Source organism: Rattus norvegicus, chromosome 8 (genome assembly GCF_036323735.1).
Source record: "Rattus norvegicus strain BN/NHsdMcwi chromosome 8, GRCr8, whole genome shotgun sequence".
NCBI classification, from domain to species: domain Eukaryota; kingdom Metazoa; phylum Chordata; class Mammalia; order Rodentia; family Muridae; genus Rattus; species Rattus norvegicus.
In genome coordinates this window covers 63242404-63253056 of record NC_086026.1, presented here as the reverse complement: position 1 = coordinate 63253056, position 10653 = coordinate 63242404, and the positions used below count along the sequence as shown (strand labels likewise).

Sequence of the window (10653 nt, the reverse complement as noted above, 5' to 3'; positions counted from 1 at the left end):
GGGATAGGTGGTAAGAAGTTGTGTGGGATTCATGGGATCTGGGAATCTAGGCTGACTTTGGCTATTTAACAAATACCGTTCCTTAAATTAGATAATGGATGCAATAATGTGGAGACTGGATGCTCTGTCTCCCCCAACACACACCTCCTATTCATTACTTGGGATGGCAAGTTCTTTCTACAAATAATTTGACATTAGAACAGTTTTAGCTGATGGAACCAAATGAAAGGAGAGAAAAATAATCAATGGTTTAACAACAGACTAGCAAGGACCCACACATTCTGGTTAGCCTGGGGTTATTATTAATACTTGTATCCATTGTTTCAGAGAGATAAGTCAAGCCTCTGTAGATTCGTTTGATGAATAACACAAAGTGAAAAACAATGTGACCTTTGTCCTTGATGGTAATCTCTATTTTAGGTATTTATTGCCTGTCTCTGGTTTTGTGGTGGTTGTTGGACTCACTATGTAGACCTCAAATTCAGGAAATCCCACCTGTTTCTGCCTCCCAAGTGCTGCCACCATACTGGCTGACCTGTCCTTTTCAACGGATTGTAAATTCTCTGAGGAGGAAAACCCTGTCTTTCTCTGTTTTTTTTTTTTTTCCTTCTGGGCACATTGTTCAGTGCCTGCACAAAACAGTTGTCTCGGTCGTCTCGCCTTCTTACACAGCAGTAACCAACTCACCTATGAAACAGCAGTGTGCCTGGATGATCTCTGACAGCCAGGCATTAATTTCTACTGGAGCCACGTTTCCAGAGAAGGTAGCATTGATCGGAGAGTGAGAGGTCGTCATAAAGAGGCATGGAGCAGGTAAGGTAAACCAGAAAGAACGGAACGCCACGAGCAAAATCAAAGCCTTTTGAAGAACAGTCAATTTCCCTGTGTTGTCCAGAAACTCTTATCTGTGAAAATGTTCTACATAAAACCGAAAATAGGACTGAGAGAAAGGGGGTAGGTGTTCAGGAGTTAGGCCATTCCACTGCGAGGCAGTGTTCCCCCAATAACTACAGACCGGGATATCTATAACTTATCCCATTACACTGAGACTTCTAATGAGCTATTGTTTATGAAGCTCTGGATGAAACACAGGTATGAACCTGGGAAGATTGACCCGAGCTCTCAGTTACACCCAATTAAAGAGCTGGCTCTTTGACAACTTGACCTGACCTGTAGGAATCAGGGGAGGAAGGGGATGCCTGGGAGTTAGAACACACAGGAAAGCAAGTGAGGGTTGGGTATCCGGATTAGGAGGAGGTCGAAATAAAAACAAACTTTGACTTCTGGACAATCCTCCAGGGAGGGCACACCTTGCCCTAGATTCTTCAGGAATCCCACTGACAGGTCTTCCCAGGTTTACAGCCCGGACTTCTTTAGGGTTGTTCGACTCTGACTCGTGCACAATTCAACTAGGCCACTGTGGGCAAGTGCGCAGTTTTAACCCTTTCTTCCCACATTCTGGCGCAGGGGGCCTTCGCTCACTCCTCCCCCGCCGCGCCCGCGCCCCGGGGTTCCACGACTGAGCATGCTCTGTAGCCGCCCGCGTCTTGCTCCCAGGGAAACCTCTGCATGCCCTCCCAGCTGCTCTCGGTCGCCTCCTCTCTGCCCGCTGCCCAGGGTGCATCCCGGCTTGCAGGGCTCCACGCGACCCAGATTCCCGCCCCGCCCCCGCCCCTCCCGCGCCCGCAGCCAGTGCGGCAGCCGCGGCCGCCTCTGCCCAGCTCCCGCGCTGGGACCAGCCGCGGCGATCACGGTCGCTAGTGCGTAGCAGAAGCGAAGGCGGAGATGGAGACCACGCTGTCGCGATCCCAGAACTGCTGAGCCCACTGCTGTCCCTGACCCGGTGAGTCGCGACCCCCGAGGAGCCAAGGGTGAATGCCCTTGGAGAAAAGAGAGGTGACGGCTGACCTGTGTAGGGTACAAAAGAAATGGGGACAGTGAGGGGACGTGGATGAAAGTGCGCACAACCTGGGTGCAGGAGCGCCAGAGTCACCCGAGACTAAATCCTCTTTCTCATCCTGAGCGGGGAAATGAACACCCGCGGCGCTGCGGGTCAGCGCTGGAAGCTGTTTGCGTCCCCCGGGGCGCGGGTCGCCTAGCGACTGAACGCCACTGCAGCCGTCTAGGGAGAGATCCCAAGCGGGGGACAAAGGGTGGCCTGGTTGGGGCCAGTGGAGGGTCCCGGCCCCTGGGGAGCCCTCGGTCCGGCTGGCCAGGCCCCAGGGCGGTGCCAGGCGGCAGAGTGGCAGAGCTGTAGACTGGAGGTCTCTGAGCCTCCACCCTGAGCCAGGTCTGCGGGGCTGGGGAGCGCACCTCCTCCCACTCCGGGAAACTCCACTCTTGGAGCATCTCCTGGGCAGGTGCAGTTGAACAGGCAGGCGGAGAACAGCCCTGAGAGCTGTTAGAACAGAACAGTGGAGCGGAGGTGTGCTGTTTTTCCTAGTGTCTTTATTTCCAAGTGTGGGCACCGACTGCTCCCCCTCTCAGTGTTTCTGCTCAACCTCTAAGTGGCGAGTCCGGTAACAGACCTCATGAATATTTCAGAAACGACCTCACAGACTCGCTTGCTTCAGATCAAGTTTAATGAATATGTGTGTAAGCCTTTCTGCCCCGCACAGACAGATGGAAGGCCCGGTCACTGCTCGGAGCTTTCCCAATATCATCTCTTTCCCACCACCGACCGAGAAAAAGACGTTGCAAATCCCCTCCAGCCTGAGACTGGTGTCATAAATTGGAGCTGTCATTTGGAGAGACCGATTTTAGGCAACCATCCAGGCTTTGTTCTGCATCTCAACAGCCTGTGCATCCTGTATCGGTCGCTTGACAACCGTCCTTAGCTGCTATTGCCAATATGGTGGAAAGCAGGTAGCATGCCTACACTGGGATAAACGTCATAATTCCTTGTTGTCTTATGACAACACGGAGTAACAACTGTCTTAGTCATTTTCTCCCTGGAAGTTTCCTTTTGAGATCAGTCTGGTTGAAATTTTGCCAAAGGCACAACATTCCTCACCCTCAGGAGATATTTCTTCTTAACCTCTCTTACGGGGGGCGGAGGAGGGGACCCGAATGTCTTTCTCTGTAAGATATTGCTCTCAAGAACAGCAAAATAATGTTTTATTTCAGGGAACTTTCTGGGTTGTAGCAGACCTAAACTTTGAGCTATATAACTCTGCTGTGCCATCACAATTAACCAGTAAAGTGACACATTGCTAGTTGTCAGTACCCTATGATGGTACTCAGCGACAGTCAGCTCCCCTCCCCCTGAGCCCCAGGTGTGTGGGAGACAGGTAATCTTGACCCTTCTATAAGGAATTTTTTTATTGACCAAAAGCTCAAGCCTTCTTGTGAAGAATGAGAGAGACAATAATAATTCTCTCTTGTAAATCCACACATACGAGGAGGAGCCTGAGGGGCTTCAGTTTACGTGCGTATGTTTCACATTTAGGGAAGGCTTTTCCCACAAAGACCTATGGCAGTTACATCACGGCCTCCACCTCCGCCTGCCAGGCTGCTTCCCCCAGTCGAGGACAGTGGTGTTGCTGTGTTCAATTAATGAAGAAAAAAACCCTGAAATGAAAATTTGCTCATTTTCTCTAGTGCGTCTTGCTGATTTAACTGAAAAATATATCGGTGTTGGCTTTTCGAGAGATTTTGAAGCCAACATCACTGTCTGTGCTACTGTGCTAAAAATTGTTGATAGGTGGTGTCGTGAGGGAGTTCTATAGAATTAACAAAATAAGGAAACTATTACATAATAGGTAACATTTCCTCAAGCACGTCACCAAATTGCTCAGAAATAAACCCAGATGGGTTCACAGATGTAAAAATCTGGCTGATTGGGAAGTTTGCAGACCTCAGACACAAACTTCCAGGGGTGTCAAGGAAGCAGACCCTGCACCTTCCAAGGATTTTTTTAAAAATCATTTTTAGGGTCGTTTGATACAGCAAATTTAGGTTGCTTCACTAAATCTGAATTTCAAATCAGCAGCAGATACGGTTTTAATTTAGATATGTCACTATGGTACTTGGAATTATACTTGTAGAATTATTAGTTGTTTCTCTGAAATTTGGTTTGGATTAGGAAGACTTTTTTTTTCTGGAAAGCCTATAATGAAGACATTTCTTTCCTCCTCTTTTTGGGTCACTCATGAGTCAAAAAAGCCCAAGTGGAACAGAAGTCATATGCCGCTCTGCAGATGATCTGGGGCAAGCTCTCAGCTCCTGAGCTGTTGACAGTAACTAACTCAGACCTGAAAGTGGGAATTCTTTGTTCTGCACAGAACTGCCAGATGCTTCTTGTTAGTTTCTGTAGGAGCTGCACAGAATCCAAAGAGGAGAAGAAACAGGAGCCAGAGATGGATTTACACCAGCTTATGTAGGAGTTGCTTCGCCAGAAGTGTGAGGGCTGTGTGTGTGTGTGTGTGTGTGTGTGTGTGTGTGTGTGTGTGTGTGTGTGTGTGTGTGACATAAGAGCCTGGGGGAAGACATGGAATTCTGCTAGACATCTCTGCTCAAGGAATGACATCTTCAGCTGTCCAGCAGTGTTGACAGGGATGGCCTCAGATATGAGAGTGAGTTCTTATCATGGGAGAAAGGTGTAAAGAGCGTGTCGTGGGAGCCAGATGGAGGTACAAGTTACAGGATTTTACCCATTGGCCTCGGTTAGAAAAACCAAAATGGCCCCCTGATGTCCTGAAACAGTGTTTCACAGCACACCCCTCCCCATCTTTACAGCTCCTATATTGTTTTCTCCCCTCCCCTCTAAGACCGAGTTTCAAATAGTTCTTAATGGGAAAGAAGAAGGAACCGAGATGAGACTCATGTAGGGACCGGCAAATGGCATCTGAGCAAAGGTATCTCACTGCATTTTTATTAAAAAAAACTTTAATTGTTTTTAATATGTGTTAAGTGTTTTGCCTGCATGGATGTCTGTACATGTGTGTCTGTGTACCAAATGTGTGCCTGGTACCCTCGGGGGCCAACAGAGGACAACGGCTCTTCTGGAACTGAAATTACAGTTGGTCGTGAGCTGCCATGTGGGTGCTGGGATCTGAACCTGGGTCCTCATGAAGAGTAGCCAGTGCTCTTAACCAGTGAGCCATCTCCGGCTCCTTTCACTGTATATTATAAAGCAGGTGGCCCTCCCTTTGTCAGACATCATTCAGTCCTCTTTCGTTATTTCACTGCCATCCTGGTCTCTTCAGATTAAAACAAACAAACAAAAAGACCACCGTACAGTATTGAAATGCGTTGTTCCTTTACATTTTTACTTTTATATAAATTTAGATATTTAAATGTATCCCGTGAGGTGCCAATCAATATTCAGTTTCTTTTGGTACAATTTCTTGAAATAAGATAAGCATATGCTTGGGTTTTAGAAAATCTGTTGCTCTGAGTGAGAAAAGACATTAAATTGCTATCATTTTCTGTTTCTGTTGAATTATCTTTGAGGAAGCAGATGCCGGTGATGGGGAGAAAGTATACTCTATAAAAAGAGCACCGTGTGAAAATGACCATATGCTTGTAGTACCAGAGAGTGCCTACTCAGTGTGACAAGTGAAATTAATGCCTAAACAATACCACAGCAAACACAATTGTGTCTGTAGAGACCCAGAGTACTACTGCTGAGCACCGGATAGGATACCGTGTGGAAGTTGAAGGTTAAACCCAGGCAGTCCGTGTAGAGAAAAGCCAGTCATTTCTTCATGATTCTAATTGGCAAAACTCCAGTGCCCAGGAATAGAATGCCAATTTAGATTACCCTTCCATCAAGAAACCTAGTTATTTAGCAATCTCCATATAGAAGAGGTTCAAATGTGTGGCTAATTTTCACTTTTTTTTAAATGGTTCTGGGAGGACACCTAGGGTTTTATGACAAGCAAACCTTTAGTACTAAGCTGTATTATATCCCTAAATTGAAAAGAAAAAAAAACTCTTTATTTTGAGACAGTTTTACTAAGTACTCAGGGTGGCCTTGAACTTTCTCTGTAGTCATGGAAGGTCCTGAACTTGTGATCCCCCTGCCTCAGTCTTGAATAACTGGGATTAAAAGCACCAGCTCGGATTGTAACACAAATTCTCAAAATCATAAGAATTACACCCTACTGAGATATATCGTGTAATAGTCTCATCAAGTAAATTACCATCCTAAAGATGAAACAGAGAACGGTCTAATTCAGGAACTTACACCAATCCTCTTTGCAGAAAGTCAAACATTTTCCTGCCTTAATTTCCTGTCATAATTTTCAGATTATGTGAGAAAGAGAGAGAGAGAAAGAGAGAGAGAGAAAGAGAGAGAAAGAGAGAGAAAGAGAGAGAAAGAGAGAGAGAGAACTGTGACCAAGGGATATACTGAAACTATTCAAGTTCAAGGCAATTAGAGCCTAGGTCATATTTTCAACATTTCCTGTGGGCACACACAGCTTATTAGAAGAAGATTTACTGCAGTGGTCCCGGGAGACAGCTGGTGTGGGCTATCACCCAGAGAGCCTCAGGTGATACCAGATTCAGTCTAAGTCCTTCGTAAACATTCCATATACAGAATGTTCTTCCGCCCCGTGAGCACGTAACCTTCCAGCCCCCTTGTGTTGACTGCGGGCAAATAGCATCAGATCTTAACACTAGTTTCTTTACTATAAGTCAGAAGGTATGAAGGTTATAAATAGTGATCTGATGCCACCCCTGATGTCTGTATCTATAAAATGTACTTGAGGCCTTCCTGTGGCTTCAGTAGCTGAATAGTTTTGTTCTCAAATAAATTAGAAAGCTTTTGCTAAGTGACTATATTCTATAGGATGGTTTTCATGGCATGGAATGATAACACAGGTTGGATTTTCTTAATTTTTACACGTTAGAGGTGGAGCAGTTTGCTTGTTACCGAACTAGAATGTATTAAGTTCCTCTTAAAAGTCAGTCACACCTTTAGTCCCAGCATTTAGGAGGCAGAGGCAGGTAGATCTCTATTCTTTCAAGACCGGCCTGGTACACACAACGACTTTTTAGCCAGGCAGGAACCCTATCTCAAAAAGAAAAAAGTCTCAGACAAATCCAAAACCAAAACCAAAAATTAGTCTTTTGTAATGAAGATGGATCAGACAGAAAAGGCAATGTCAAGCCCAGTGATCTGACTTTGAGCACTGGGCTCCACAGATTGGAGGATGAGAACCAAGTCCAGCAGATTGTCCTCTGATCTCACAGACACTCTGATGCATGACTGTGCACACTCAAATATGTGTACACGCCCACACACACACACACACACACACACACACACACACACACACACACTCCAAACTAAAAGTTCTTTTTCAGATCAGTCACAAGTAAGCTAATGACGCAGGCTCAGGCTTCTTCACATGCTCTGGCAATGACATTTCTGGTTTAATTATTAGGCTGAACTTATTAATTAAAATGCCTGACATAAGAACTTAGTTAAGCCACTCTCCTCCCTAGTTTTCCTTGTGCAACTACTTGGTGAAAAAAAACTAACTCTCTACAAATATCTGTGCTTGTGTCTGTGTGAGGGTGCCCGTGTCCTCAGAAGCCAAAAGAGGACATTGAATCCTCTAGAACCAGACTTACAGACAGTGGGCATGGGTCTAGAAACTACAGCCCTCTGACACAGCAGGGCGTGCCCCCGACCACTCTCCAGATCCTGCCATGTGTTTTAAAGGTTTTGTTCACAATGAAACCAATTGTTTATTTACCTCACAGATGTTTTGATTTGGGGCATTAGTCTAACAGATATCAATCATTAAAGACAGAAACTCCGTTCCCTATGTCTTTCTTTCTTTACACTCGCCAGTTGGCACTGTAAATATTTAAAGCGTAAACCACTCATTGCAGTGAGCACACTTATTGCACATGTATACCCTTCCCCTTTTCTTTCAAAGCAAAGAGGTATTCTATTCAGAATCTGAAAGACAAATTTTCTAAGACTTGCATAGTGTCATAGGCCCTTTATTTTCTTGTTTTCTGAGACAGGATTTCTCTGTTATGGAGCTCTGGCTGGCCTTGAACTCCCAAAGATCCTCCTGCCTCTGCTTCCCAAGTGTTGGAATTAAAGGCATGCACCACCATGCTGTACTTTGACACCTAACTTTTAAATGTAATATTTGTATTTATTCTTTGAGACTTTTATATAATTATACAAGGAATTTTAATGATCCACCTTTCCTCCCTCCTCCAACTCCTACCAAACCCTACCAACACATCCTCTCCCAAATTCACATGATTTTATGTCTTGCTTTCTATGTTCCTTTCTTTGTCTCTTTCTTCCTTCCTTTTTTTCTTTTTTTCTTTTTTAATACTTCACTGAGTCAAGTTAGTGCTATCCATCTGCCTATGGGTCTGGGGCGATGGGCAGTCTATCAGCAGCCATACTCCAAAAGAAAAATGATTCTCTCTCCTCTGGTGGTCATTAACTGCCAGTAGAGCCTTAGCTAAAGATGATGCCTTTTGAGCCACGCCCACATCCGAGCCCCGCCCATATATGAGCCCCGCCCACTTCGAGCCCCGCCCATATCCATATGGAACTTTGACTATCCTGATCTGCTGTAGTCATGAGCTGCTGTGAGCTCAGGAGTGCAGTGATGATGTCATGTCCAGACAGCATTCTATGTCATTCCTCCCATGCTCCAGTGACTGCATTCTTTCTGCTCCGTCTTCCATGGTGTTTCCTGAGTCCTGGGAAGGGAGCAGTTTTTATGGATCTCTGATTAGGCCTAGGCACCCACAGCCGTTTATTCTCTTGGACCAATTTTGAGTCTCTGTATTAACTGCTGCCCATTACAAAAAGAATCTTCTCTGACCAAGGTTGGGAACATCACTGATCTGTGGGTGTCACACAGATATTTAGAATGCAATTTGACAACAGGACCACTTGGCAAAACATCCATGATGGGTTCCTCTGTGGCCTACAGCCCTCTCAGAGACAGACTCACAGGATCTGGCATGCACTGTGGAGCACGCCCAACATCCAGTTAGAAAACAGCCGGCTGCCTCCAGCACAGTCACTCCACTCTTGTGCCAGCAATGTAGCTTGCCTGGCAGGTCAGTTTTGTATCATGCAGGATCTAGTCCTAGGTAAGACTAGTGCCTTTTCTCTTCCAGTGGCTTACATAACACATTCCAGCACTGCAAAAGCTGACCAGCAGGAAAAAAAGTTTCCTGATCAGTTCCAGATGGATTTCTCTAAATCCTGCTACCAAAGTGGGACACTTAGCCTGAAGATCCATTGAAATTTTAAAGCTTTAAAAAATGGGAGCAATTAACTTCGGGTTGTGAAACTTAATCATAGGGTCCCCTAAAATGGTAAGCACTCATTAGAACTGTGTTAATTGAGATGTATATTGCATGCCATAATTTAAAAGCCCTTTATTAAAATGCCTCACATAGAACACCTTCATATCTGTTCCATGTATAATGTGCACACAGCCCAATGTGTGAGCCCAATAAATACCAATCAAGATTTAACGAGACAGGAGGTTACAGCTTAGTTGTCATTCTATACTGTACCAGATATTTTCTTCCACTATTCTTTTAAATAATACCTCATCTAGAAATGTATATGATAGATTCATAAAAATACATATACATCAAATCCTTAGGGGACAGAGCTTGTCAATGAGTCTCTTGAACAAGAGTGAGATGCAGAATTTAAGTCTGAGATGTGGCTTCATGCTGACCAACCATGTTGACAAAATGTGGAAATGATTTACTTTAGAACTCCATATTGGCCACAATATCTGTACTTTATCAATGATCCAGATCTACATAGGTCATCATGAACTTCTTAAAGAATAGAGAATTTGGATAATAGTCAGGATCCAACTTGATATTCCTTGGCCCAGAAAAAAAAATCAAGACTATGATTATGTAATTAAAAGGATGGATAGGAAGTTCATTTAGGATTTAACATCAGTTCCAAGGCCAGAGTGTGGAAGTCCCAGTTCAGCTCCTGTTGGACTATGGAAACCATTTTAGTTCACTGAATATGAAGAGAAGAACCTTTGGTTGCGTTTACAAACAATCCATGCTCAAATCAAAGCGTGTCAGAAGAAAATGTACAGCACACTGTAAAGTGACTCACTTGGGACAGCTCTGGAGATGTAAGAAGAAAGAACAATCCCCCTGTCCCCCTGAGTAGGCCTTGGACTCAGATGACCTAAAAATCAAATTGAATTCCTAGGTGTTTGCACATGAGTCTGCCAATTTCTAATTCAACTTAACAGACTATATGAAACAGATAACTATTGTACCTCTGTCCTTCATTTTAAAATTAATATATAACTTTATTATTTTATACTTAATTATTGCCTAGACAGCTGACAATCATAAACCAATCAACAATTAAATATGTGCATCTATTCTGTGACTACCACTGGGTTATTTCCAGAATACTCTTTAGTTATGAAACTCATATTTGAAATTGTTCATTCTAAAGGATGATTATTTTTCACCAGCCATACAATTAGGCATGTGTTGGGGTTGGGGATTTAGCTCAGTGGTAGGTGCAAGGCCCTGGGTTCAGTCCTCAGCTTCAGAAAAAAAAAAAGTAAAAACAAAAAGACAAAATAGCAATTAGGCACCTGACTTAAGTTGTACATCTAATTGAGCGTGACAGTGGGTGTGTAGTCCAGGCATCCCTCT

General features: G+C 44.4%; 1 protein-coding gene across 2 annotated transcripts in view; it reads left to right on the top strand.

The window, feature by feature from the left end:
- Window positions 1-1530: 1530 nt before the first annotated feature.
- The window catches only part of Elmod1 (ELMO domain containing 1), a 56988-nt gene continuing 47865 nt past the window's right edge, over window positions 1531-10653 (top strand). Inside the window, exon 1 of one of the 2 annotated variants that reach the window (XM_006243083.5) lies at window positions 1531-1843. The gene's annotated coding sequence lies outside the window, so the exon portion shown is untranslated. The remainder of the gene's footprint in view (window positions 1844-10653) is intronic. The other variant, NM_001191579.1, reaches the window with a different exon arrangement.